Here is a 12,396-nt window from a genome sequence, read left to right as displayed (position 1 = left end):
CGAGATGAGAATTGATCTATTGACCGTCAATCAGGAGGTTGGTCTACGACTCTGAAAGGGAGTTGCCTGAGGCTCTGGGCCAGAACTGTACTTAGATTTGAAAAAGAGGTAGGAGGGAAACAAGGATGGAAATTTAGTTTACTTGGGGGTCAAAGTCTACCAGGTGCATAGGATTTCCTAGGGTTGAGCAGGAAATCCCCAGAGATTTGGAGTTGTAAATAAGCAGGTTGTTTTAATGTAGGGAAAATACAAATGCACAAATTTATGAAGCATTATGGGGCAGTTACTTTCGAGTACAGCACAGAAATGTAAGCAAATACTTTAAATGGCCCCAGAAAACGTCATCACCAGGGCCCAGCCCTGATAAGGCAGGAATTTCTTAAATCTGGAACCGGAGGGAATTTCTAGGTTGTAGCAGATGAGCAGAGAAGTTGAGGCAGGAGGTGATGGGGAGGGCTTCGAATAACAGGAGAGCAGTGTTACGGGATCCAGCAGCAGCTTGGGAATAGCTGCTCAATAACCAGCGTCCTCCCGTCTCCCACACAAGAAGCTGCATTAGGCATAGTCAGCCAGATCTGGAAGGATTTGTGTTGATTTTGCTTTTTGCCAGGAGAGCAGTGTTCCTGATGGGAAAGGACTCTAATGATCACACCTAAAATTTGCCTGCTACTGGGAAAAAGAAGAGGAGGACATGAATGTCAGTAGACCTGGAACCAGCACTGGAGATAGGTCAGGGGATGGATTTGGGAAATGCCAGATGGTTTCCTAGTTGATGCTAACATATATATTTATTAGTAACTGACCTACGATCTCATTCAATCCACACAGCAAACATATGAAGCCGTTGATATTGTCACTATTTTACAGATGAGGAAATTGAGGCACAGAGAGGATTTACTTAAACAATTTACCTAAAACTACAGATTTTGGTAGTTAAGTGGTAAAGACCTGAACCCAGGGAATCTGACTCCATGCTATCACAGGAATACACTGTAAAACCAGTATCTGTCGTACCAAAAATCTCAACAGTGAAATTTATAAATCAGGAAACTGATCCTTTTACCATTAACTGTAAAGTACCATATTAGCATAAATTTCCATAAGGTAATTATCAGTTAGTTACAGAATTTTCAGTTCTACTCAGAGCTGTCCTTCAGTAAGTAAGTTGACTTTTTTCTACATTTTTAAATAACTGTCTATAATTTTTATCATGATCTCAGATCTATCTTTTCATTTTTAAAAGCCAGGATCTGGGAAATAAGTTCAGAACAACCCAAGAGGGATGAGTTACCCTGGCACTGCATTTTGAATTCCTTGTGTATTTTAAGACTTTCCTCTGGAAAGTCTGGTCCCCTGCAGGGCCTAGCACAGAGCCTGGGTCCTGTTCAGGGACAGTTGACTGAAAGAGAACAGAAGCCAAGGAATTTCACACTCATTTGCACTCATTCACTCTCAGAACTACCTTCTAGTAGCTGTCATTTCCTCTAAGAAAGTTTTGCTTTATTGCCAAAAATAAAAATAGCCTCAGCTATTTTGTGTTCATATTTTACAACTCATTTTGAGAATTAATATTTTATAAGGAAATTATTTTGATTCAAAATGTGACTTTTAAAAGGTTTATGGTATTCTTAAGTGTAACTTTTATTATGCCTTGGGGCCAGCAGCTTTTCTAGAGGATTATACTGTAGTTATTGATGTATTGCACCCCTTGTGAATTTCCCTTCATGTTCTGAGGCTGAAACAAGAGAAATTATTTTCTGTACATAATTCACTCCCTTCTTTCCACCTCTACCCCTCCTTCTCCCTTGCTGCCTTTTTTTTTTCTTTCAGTGTAAAGTAAATAAAATAACCACCCTTACCAGTGGAAGAATTTGGGAGAAAAAAAGAGAGAGAGAGAGCAAACAGGTTGTATTCTAACCAAGCCACAGTTAAATGAAGAGAATGGGCAGCTACACATCAAGACATGGGAAAGTGGGGGTGAAAACTGTACTCTGAGTACTGCCCCAGACGAATGCCCTTCCTTCTTTACCAGTATTTCTCTTCTATCTTCTCTGGTCTGTGTTGAAATAACTGATGTTTTTCACCTCCCACATGATGGAGCAGCAGGCATTTATCTTCAGGTGAAGTGGCTGCATGATGCTCTTCTGGAAGATCTAGAACGCTAAAGTCTGCAAATAAAACTGAAGATACTCAAGTCCCTGCAGCAGTTAGATAATGACAAATCACCCCCAAGTATAGTGGCTTAAAATTAAAACTATTGATTATTTCTTGTGGTCTACAGATTGGGTGCTGGTGGATCTGAGCCAAGTTTGGCTGATCTTAGCTGGGCTTTCTTCTCCATCTACAGTCAGCTAGTGGGCCAGCTGGTCTAAATGGCCTTGTCTGAGACAACTCTGCTCTCCTCCATGTGTGTCTCACACCCCTCTCATGGGCCAGCCTAGCATGTCCTCATGTTGGTGACAGGGGTGCAAGGGGGAAAGAGGGAATGTGCATATGCTTTTCAAGCTTCTGCTTGCACCTGGTTTGTGAGCATCTCATTGACCAAGCAAAGTCACATGGCTAAGCCTAGAATTAAAGTAGGAAGGAACCAAGGGTTACAAAACAGAGAGCCTGATACTGGGAGACCAACATGGAGGCCATTAATGCAATCAATCTACCACAGTTGCCAAATTAAAAGTTGAACTGATCAAGAAGGGACATTATGAAAGCAAAATAAAGTTGATCTTCATTATTTGCAGATTGCATATTTGCAAACTTGCCTACTTGCTAAGATTTGTTCGTAACCTCAAAATCAATACCTGGGGCACTCATGCTGTCATTCCTATACATGCACAGAGTGGTGAAATTTTTAAGCTGCCCAGTGCACACGCTCCCTCTGCTGAGATGGAACAAGTGATACTCTGCCTTCTTGTTTCAGCTGTCACACTGCAAGCAAGTGTCCTTTTCATAATACACCTAACCCTTGAAGAACACAGGTTTGAACTATGCAGTCTGCTTAAACACAAATTTTTTTCAATGAATACAGTACTGTAAATGTATTTTCTCTTCCTTAAGACTTTCTTAACAACATTTTCTTTTCTCTACCTTACTTTATTGTAAAAATACAGTATATAATAATATACATATGCTAAAAGACTGTTTATGTTATCGGTAAGGCTTCCAGTCAACAGTAGGCTACAAGTATTTAAGTTTTGGGGAAGTCAAAAGCTAAATATGAATTTTCAGCTGCATGAGAGGTCACCACCCCTAACTCCCACATTGTTCAAGGGTCAAGTGAAGGTTTAATGCTACATTTTTTTGCATTCTATTTGTGATTTCACTGTTTAAAAGTGCTGAAGTGCCGTCCAGTGTTCCTAACCACAAGAAGGCTATGCTGTGACCTAAGGAAAAAATACATGTGTTAGATAAGCTTCATTCAAGCATGAGTTACAGTGCTGTTGGCCACGAATTCAATGTTAGTAAGTCAACAATATATATTAAATAAGGTGCCTTTAACCAGAAAGACATCTAAAACAAGGTTATGTATTGATCGATTAATGAAAATGTGACCAGAGGCTCACAAGAACCCTACCCCATATTTCTCCAGGAACGACAGTTCAATATTCACTAATTCAGTGTCCACGACAACTTTATAGAATATAATTACCTCAAAAATGAGAATCAACTGTGCTTCCCTTTATTTGAAGCATTATCTTTTTTAAAAGATATAGTGTGTCTAAATAACAATATATTTATTCTTGTCTATATAACTGCACACTCCCCAAAAAACAAAACAAAAACAACATTCTTACATAAATACCAACCTGGCCTCACAGAAAACAATCTTTTGTTCTAAGCAAAACACTTATAAGAATAATAATGCACTAATTGGTGAAGGGACACCTATTAGTGAGATTCCAACTGATATTTAAGAAATGGTTACTGAGTTCCTCCTATGAGTTACTGTAGCTATGGCTTAATTCTATAGTAAACAGTTGAGGACTCTGAAAGAATAATACGGATCCCAGAGAGTGAAATAGGATCGAAATGTGCTTATGAGTCTTTGAATGAAAATACTGAACAGGAAAGAAAGGCACAATCACAAAATTATTCATATTATGAAAGCAGGAAAACCAGGATTCAACATGAATATAATTGTTAGCAATGCATCTCTTATTGGAAGTTCAAAGGCATTTTGTGTTGTTAGAGTACATGGGATCCCAAAGAGCTTTGAGCCCCAAATTTGAGCTTTGATGTTGGGCATGATGAAGAATCCAGACAGCACTGTGTTTAAAAGCTCAGTCTCTGCAATCAGCCAGACGAGGGTCTGGGGCCAGGCTCCACGTTAATAGCTGGGTGACATGACAAAAGACTCTCCCTCTGTGGGCCCCTGTTTCTTCATTTATAAGAGTCATAATATGAATATAATCAGACAATGTATGAGTGCTGACTAGGATGCTCTCCATCCATCACTTCTAATCCTCACATTGTCCTAGGAGATGGGCACTATCCTTCCCCATCCCCCCATACATGAGAAAACAGGCAGAGAAGTTGAACAATCTTGCCAAGAATTAAGAGCTGGCAGAATTGGAATCTGATCCTAGACTCTTATCTATTTCATCATGTTGTTTGGGAAAATTAGATAAGATAATGCAGGTAAAATGCTCAGCACAGTGCCAGGTGTACAGTAAGTGCATCTAATACATTTTTTTAAAGATCTTTTTAAATAAGAGTGCCCACCTTCCCCCACTCCCACTACAACCAACAGATCTGCAATATGTAGAGGCAACAATGTAGAAGGTTTGTGTGGAGATTGCTTATGCTGAATCCTACTCCATGTGAAAGCACCACAGGGAAGAAAGAGCCTTACCTCACCAGGGAAAGCATTCCAAATAACTCCCTGGAGAAGTTTCTATTTGCCTTCATGAATAAAAGATAATAAATAAAAGTTGGGAGATCAGATCCAAGATTTGTGTTTTAACCATCTCTCTCACTGAGGTTAAAACTTCCAATGGTCTATCTCAACTCTTCTTGAATTTATTTATTTAATCTATCTGATATTGTTAACTTATCTTTTGTCCCAATCTCAGATGGAACTATATTGTTTTTAAGGAAAACATATTAAGTACAAAGTGAAGCCAGCTGTATAAGCCAACCTTCTGGGTAGGCCAAAACAAAACACACTTTGGTATCGTCTGTGTTTCCATTTCCTGTGGTACAAAGGGCACTGGAGAGAAAATCAAGATATCTGGAGTACTGTTTTCCCTTACATAACTTCCTTTCCCATTATAATATCTGTTTTATCATATAATCAAAGCCATGTTTCACACAGTCCTGCACTTTAAGCTTGGACAGACAGAGGTCTGAGCAAGAACTATGACCTTCTCTTTCATCTTCAGCGAAAGGGATCAGTCCTGGCTCTGTCTTCTGCCCCTTACAAGGCCTTCAGGGGATTCTGACTACTCAAGCAAGCCATGAGGTAGGAGAACATATGGAAGAAACAAAAATGAAAAAAATTAAAACAAAAAACAAAAAACGTCCTCATGATGAGTAGGAATCATGTGCTAAGAAAGCCAGAATTATTCAGTGTGTCCTGAGTGTGAGTCTTAAAGAATACTCTACAGCTATCAACAAGTGTAAAGCAGATTAATATCTGCTAATACGAAACAACATCCAGTATATATTGTTAAGGGAGTAAACTCAAGCATGTGGATACTACACTACTAACTGAATAATAGAGTTATATATGCATACATTCTTCATCAAGAAGGACATAAAACAAACAGTAAGATTAGATTCCTCAGGGAAGTGGTTAAGTGTGGGGTAGGTTTGTTTTTCAACTGAATTTTTATTATACAGAATGTTTAAGCAATCAGTTGGGAGCTGGAAGTACTTCCTTAAGCCAGAGTGACCTTCCATCAGCGAGATCTGTTCTCCCCAAATGGGGAAGAGCAAAAACCTGAGGAAAGACATGACCTTGGGGCAGAAGAAGAGAATTCTGTGAAGGATTCTGAGAAGATGTTCCCCAGATCAACATTCAAGACTTCCTCCTATTACTTCCCTCCTGTGTTAACTTATCCCTTTCACTTATTAGCACAAAGAATGAAAACCGGAACCTACATAAAGGTAACAAGAAACAAACCTACCAAATGATAAGCAGATTTAAAAAAACTATTCAGAAAGATAATCACTTCAGAGAAGAGAATCATATTTCAAATATTAACTCTATTTTCAAAGAAAGAGAACTTAGGTGTATTGGGGAGAGACAGAGAGAAAAGAGAAGAAATCAGAGAATCAAAGATTAGAGTATGAAACAGTAAAAAGAAAGAAAATATGAATTGAAGTAGCTTTGGAAGAAATTTAGATAACGATAAAAGCACAGGAATGAAAATCACATTACAGGTGGCAAGAATAGATAACAGTGAAAACACAGGGATAGGAAGGTAGAGATAGAGCTTAAAAAATTCATATAAAAATAAATGAAAAAGAAATTTAAAAATAAAAGATTGGATAATAGATTGGCTTCAGAGAGAAGTGAAGTACTTGGGGTTTGTCATGTGCATAACTGATTTTCCTAAAGTGGAAGACAGAACAAATATTCAAAGATAACAAAAAGAAAACTTTTCTGACATAAAAGACATAAAACCATTGATTAAGATCTGCAGAAAATAGAATTTTTGTTCAAGGAAAATACAGTCTCAAATTTGAGCCATATCTCAGTAGAGATCCATAAGTTCAAGAATTGAAAAAAGAATCCTATGGGCATTCAGGAATTAAAAGCATGTTCCCCCAAAGGAGAAAATGGCTGACCTCAGCCCTTTCTGTACTAACATTCAATGCCAGTAATTGGTAGAACAATATCTACAGAATTCTGATAAGAAAAATGTATGGCCCAAGAAACATATGCCTTATATCTAAAGGTAGCAGACAGTTTTAATAATGCAAAAAATCTGGTAAAAGAGCAAGTATGAGCCCTTCTTTTTTCTTTTAATATAATTTATTGTCAAATTGGTTTCCATACAACACCCAGTGCTCATCCCAACAAGTGCCCTCCTCAATGCCCATCACCCACTTTCCCCTTCTCCCTCACCCCCCATCAACCCTTAGTTTGTTCTCAGTATTTAAGAGTCTCTTATGTTTTGCCTCTCTCTCTCTCTCTCTCTGTAACTTTTTTTCCCCTTCCCCTCCCCCATGGTCTTCTGTTAAGTTTCTCAAGATCCACATATGAGTGAAAATATATGATATCTGTCTTTCTCTGACTGACTTATTTCACTTAGCATAATACCCTCCAGTTCCATCCACATTGCTGCAAATGGCCAGATTTCATTCTTTCTCATTGCCAAGTACTATTCCATTGTATATATAAACCACATCTTCTTTACCCATTCGTCAGTTGATGGACATGCACACTTTCAGATCGCAAAGCTATGAAACTTTAAATCAACCACAAGAAAAAGTCTGGAAAACCTCCAAAAGAATGGAGGTTAAAGAACACCCTACTAAAGAATGAATGGGTCAACCAGGCAATTAGAGAAGAAATTTAAAAATATATGCAAACAAATGAAAATGAAAATACAACACTCCAAACCCTTAGGGATGCAGCAAAGGCAGTCATAAGAGGAAAATACATTGCAATCCAGGCCTATCTCAAGAAACAAGAAAAATCCCAAATATAAAATCTAACAGCACACCTAAAGAAACTAGAAGCAGAACAGCAAAGATACCCCGAACCCAGCAAAAGAAGAGAAATAATAAAGATCAGAGCAGAAATGAACAATATAGAATCCAAAACACAAAAAACAAAAACAGAACAGATCACTGAAACCAAGAGTTGGTTTTTTTGAAAAAATAAACAAAATTGATAAACCTCTAGCCAGGATTCTCAAAAAGAAAAGAGAGAGGACCCAAATAGATAAAATCATGGATGAAAATGGATTTATTACAACCAATCCCTCAGAAATACAAGCAAGTATCAGGGAATACTATGAAAAATTATATGGCAACAAAATGGAAAACCTGGAAGAAATGTACAAATTCCTAAACATCTACACACTGACAAAACTCAAATGGGAAGAAATAGAAAATTTGAACAGACCCATAACTAATGAAGAAATGGAATCAGTTATCAAAAATCTCCCAACAAATAAGAGTCCAGGAACAGATGGCTTCCCTGGAGAATTCTACCAGACATTTAAAGTAGACATATTACCTATCCTTCTCAAGTTGTTCCAAAAAATAGAAAGGGAAGAAAAACTTCCAGACTCATTCTATGAAGCCAGCATTACTTTGATTCCTAAACCAGACAGAGACCCACCTAAAAAAGAGAACTACAGGCCAATATCCCTGATGAATATGGATGCAAAAATTCTCAACAAGATACTAACAAACCGAATTCAACAGCATATAAAAAGAATTATTCACCATGATCAAGTGGGATTCATTCCTGGGATGCAGGGCTGGTTCAATATTCGCAAATCAATCAATGTGATACATCACATTAATAAAAGAAAAGATAAGAACTATATGATCCTGTCAATCGATGTAGAAAAAGCATTTGACAAAATTCAGCATCCTTTCTTAATGAAAACCCTCGAGAAAGTCAGGAGAGAAAGAAAATACTTAAACATCATAAAAGCCATTTATGAAAAGCCCACAGCTAATATAATCTTCAATGGAGAAAAACTGAGAGCTTTCCCCCTGAGATCAGGAGCACGACAGGGATGTCCACTCTCACCACTGTTGTTTAACATAGTGTTGGAAGCCCTAGAATCAGCAATCAATCAACAAAATGAAATCAAAGGCATCAAAATTGGCAAAGATGAAGTCAAATATGAGCCTTTCTTAAAAAAGAAAAGACATAATGGCAAAATCCAGCCAACCCACAGATGTGTAAAAAATATTTGCAGTCATGTCATGAACAGAAAAGCCATGGATGGAAGGACTGTCAGTTACCACTGACTATTTAATTATTTTTCCAGAACTCAGTGCTGTATAAGTTATAAATCTAGGAAATAGTGAAAGATTATAAAAAGTAAGATGAGGAGAAGAAGCTAGAAGGAAGTATGAAAAATATATTTCCCTCTTCTTTCTTGATGAGGTAAAAACTGTCAAACATTAATAAAACAAGAAATAGAGCTTTAAATATATCAAAGCTAAAATATTATTATTAGAAGTAGGAGAAGACAAAGCAAAACAAAGAACGTACAGAACAAATGGCCCCCCCAAAAAAACCCAAATTTAAGGCAACAATATAAACAGAAAATATAGATATACTATAACCAAATAAATAGTGGAATAAAATTAAGTGCAACAAATATATGTTATAAAAATAAATGTAAATGAGATAAATCTATATAATAAAAGAAAAGACTATCAGCCTGGATTAGCAGAACTCCTTTACTTCTGATGCTAATAGTGAAAAACTAAGGGGCTTGGATACAAAATATATGATATGTTCATATAACAGAATATTTGACAGTCATTGAGAAAGAATCAGATATGTAAGAAATGATGTGGAAAGAAGTCCAATATAAATCAATAGAAAAGTATTAAAAGAATAATGCATAATGCTATTCCATTTGCATTTGGCAAAGAATATATGTTATAAAAATACATATTTATACATTTGCCTGCATGTATATGGTATACATAAGCATTTGCCTATGTGCGTATGTTCAATATTATAGCAATGGAGGAGTCCAACCCATGGGAGGAATATTTTATCCTGGACATTGTTTAGAATTGCTAGTGCATGGTGCTAATAAAAATAGACTGACTTCAAGCTTTCACTTTTTGCAGATGACATGACATTATACATGGAAAATCCGATAGACTCCACCAGAAGTCTACTAGAACTGATGCATGAATTCAGCAAAGTCGCAGGATACAAAATCAATGTACAGGTATCAGTTGCATTCTTATATACTAATAATGAACCAACAGAAAGACAAATAAAGAAACTGATCCCATTCACAATTGCACCAAGAAGCATAAAATACCTGGGAATAAAACTAACCAAAGATGTACAAGATCTGTATGCTGAAAACTATAGAAAGCTTATGAAGGAAATTGAAGAAGATATAAAGAAATGGAAAAACATTCCGTGCTCATGGGTTGGAAGAATAAATATTGTTAAAATGTCAATACTACCCAAAGCTATCTACACATTCAATGCAATCCCAATCAAAATTGCACCAGCTTCTTCTCGAAGCTAGAACAAGCAATCCTAAAATTCATATGGAACCAAAAAAGGCCCCAAATAGCCAAAGTAATTTTGAAGAAGAAGACCAAAGCAGGAGGCATCACAATCCCAGACTTTAGCCTCTACTACAAAGTTGTAATCATCAAGACAGCATGGTATTGGCACAAAAACAGACACATAGACCAATGGAATAGAATAGAAACCCCAGAACTAGACCCACAAAGTATGGCCAACTCATCTTTGACAAAGCAGGAAAGAATATCCAATGGAAAAAAGACAGTCTCTTTAACAAATGGTGCTGGGAGAACTGGACAGCAACATGCAGAAGATTGAAACTAGACCACTTTCTCACACCATTCACAAAAATAAACTCAAAATGGATAAAGGACCTGAATGTGAGACAGGAAACCATCGAAACCATCAAAACCCTAGAGGAGAAAGCAGGAAAAGACATCTCTGACCTCAGCCGCAGCAATTTCTTACTTGACACATCCCCAAAGGCAAGGGAATTAAAAGCAAAAATGAACTCTTGGGACCTCATGAAGATAAAAAGCTTCTGCACAGCAAAGGAAACAATCAACAAAACTAAAAGGCAACAAACAGAATGGGAAAAGATATTTGCAAATGACAATTCAGACAAAGGGCTAGTATCCAAAATCTGTAAAGAGCTCACCAAACTCCACACCCGAAAAACAAATAATCCAGTGAAGAAATGGGCAGAAAACATGAATAGACACTTCTCTCAAGAAGACATCCAGATGGCCAACAGGCACACGAGAAAATGCTCAACATCGCTCCTCATCAGGGAAATACAAATCAAAACCACACTCAGATATCACCTCATGCCAGTCAGAGTGGCCAAAATGAACAAATCAGGAGACTATAGATGCTGGAGAGGATGTGGAGAAACGGGAACCCTCTTGCACTGTTGGTGGGAATGCAAACTGGTGCAGCCACTCTGGAAAACAGTGTGAAGGTTCCTCAAAAACTTAAAAATAGACCTACCCTATGACCCAGGAGTAGCACTGCTAGGAATTTACCCAAGGGATACAGGAGTACTGATGCATAGGGGCACTTGTACCCCAATGTTTATAGCAGCACTCTCAACAATAGCCAAATTGTGGAAAAAGCCTAAATGTCCATCAACTGATGAATGGATAAAGAAATTGTGGTTTATATACACAATGGAGTACTACATGGCAATGAGAAAGAATGAAATATGGCCCTTTGTAGCAACGTGGATGGAACTGGAGAGTGTTATGCTAAGTGAAATAAGCCATACAGAGAAAGACAGATACCATATGTTTTCACTCTTATGTGGATCCTGAGAAACTTAACAGAAACCCATGGGGAAGGGGAAGGAAAAAAAAGAAAAAAAAGAGGTTAGAGTGGGAGAGAGAGCCAAAGCATAAGAGACTCTTAAAAACTGAGAACAAACTGAGGGTTGATGGGGGGGATGGGAGGGAGGGGAGGGTGGGTGATGGGCATTGAAGAGGGCATCTTTTGGGATGAGCACTGGGTGTTGTATGGAAAATAATTTGACAATAAATTTCATATAATAAAAAAAAATAGGCTGACTTAGATTTCATTATTTTTTACAACCCCTTCTAACAGTGCACCTCCTTATCACCTGCACCTGGAGTGGACCATTCCAATCTCCTTGCCTTGGTATGTCAGTATGTGTGTGTAAGGTGTCTGGAAGGAAAGATAATGTGTGTCTCTGTGTGTCCATGTGTTTGTACATATTTAGTTGCTAGAATGATACACAACACACAGTTAATGGTGATTATGCCTAGGAGTAGAATTGGAAGATGGATGAAGAACAAACAACTTATAAACTTTTCTGTACCAGAGGATAATATTTAAATGAGAATATATTTTTTTATACTATAGTTGTCATCAATAATAAAAAGAAAAGAGTAAAAAAGTGCTGTACCTGGAAAAAAGTAGTCAATGTACTTGCATGCTCAATTTAGTTTGATGTCCCTGCCAGATACAGCAAAACTGAATACACCTTGCATTATATAGTGCTTCCATCAAATAAAAGAAAACATACTAGTTCACCCATGTTTCAATACCCAGCTCAGTGCCTGGCACACAATTGACATTCGATAAAGATTTGTTGAGAGAATTAAAAAACTAACCAGATCAATGTCTCCTAGCAATGAATTTCAGAAATGCATCATATAATGAGTGACACTTTCAAAAACAGACAT

The sequence above is a fragment of the Panthera leo genome, chromosome A1, assembly GCF_018350215.1.
Source record: "Panthera leo isolate Ple1 chromosome A1, P.leo_Ple1_pat1.1, whole genome shotgun sequence".
NCBI classification, from domain to species: domain Eukaryota; kingdom Metazoa; phylum Chordata; class Mammalia; order Carnivora; family Felidae; genus Panthera; species Panthera leo.
The sequence above is the reverse complement of the archived record's forward strand: the minus strand, read 5'-3'. Positions refer to the sequence as shown.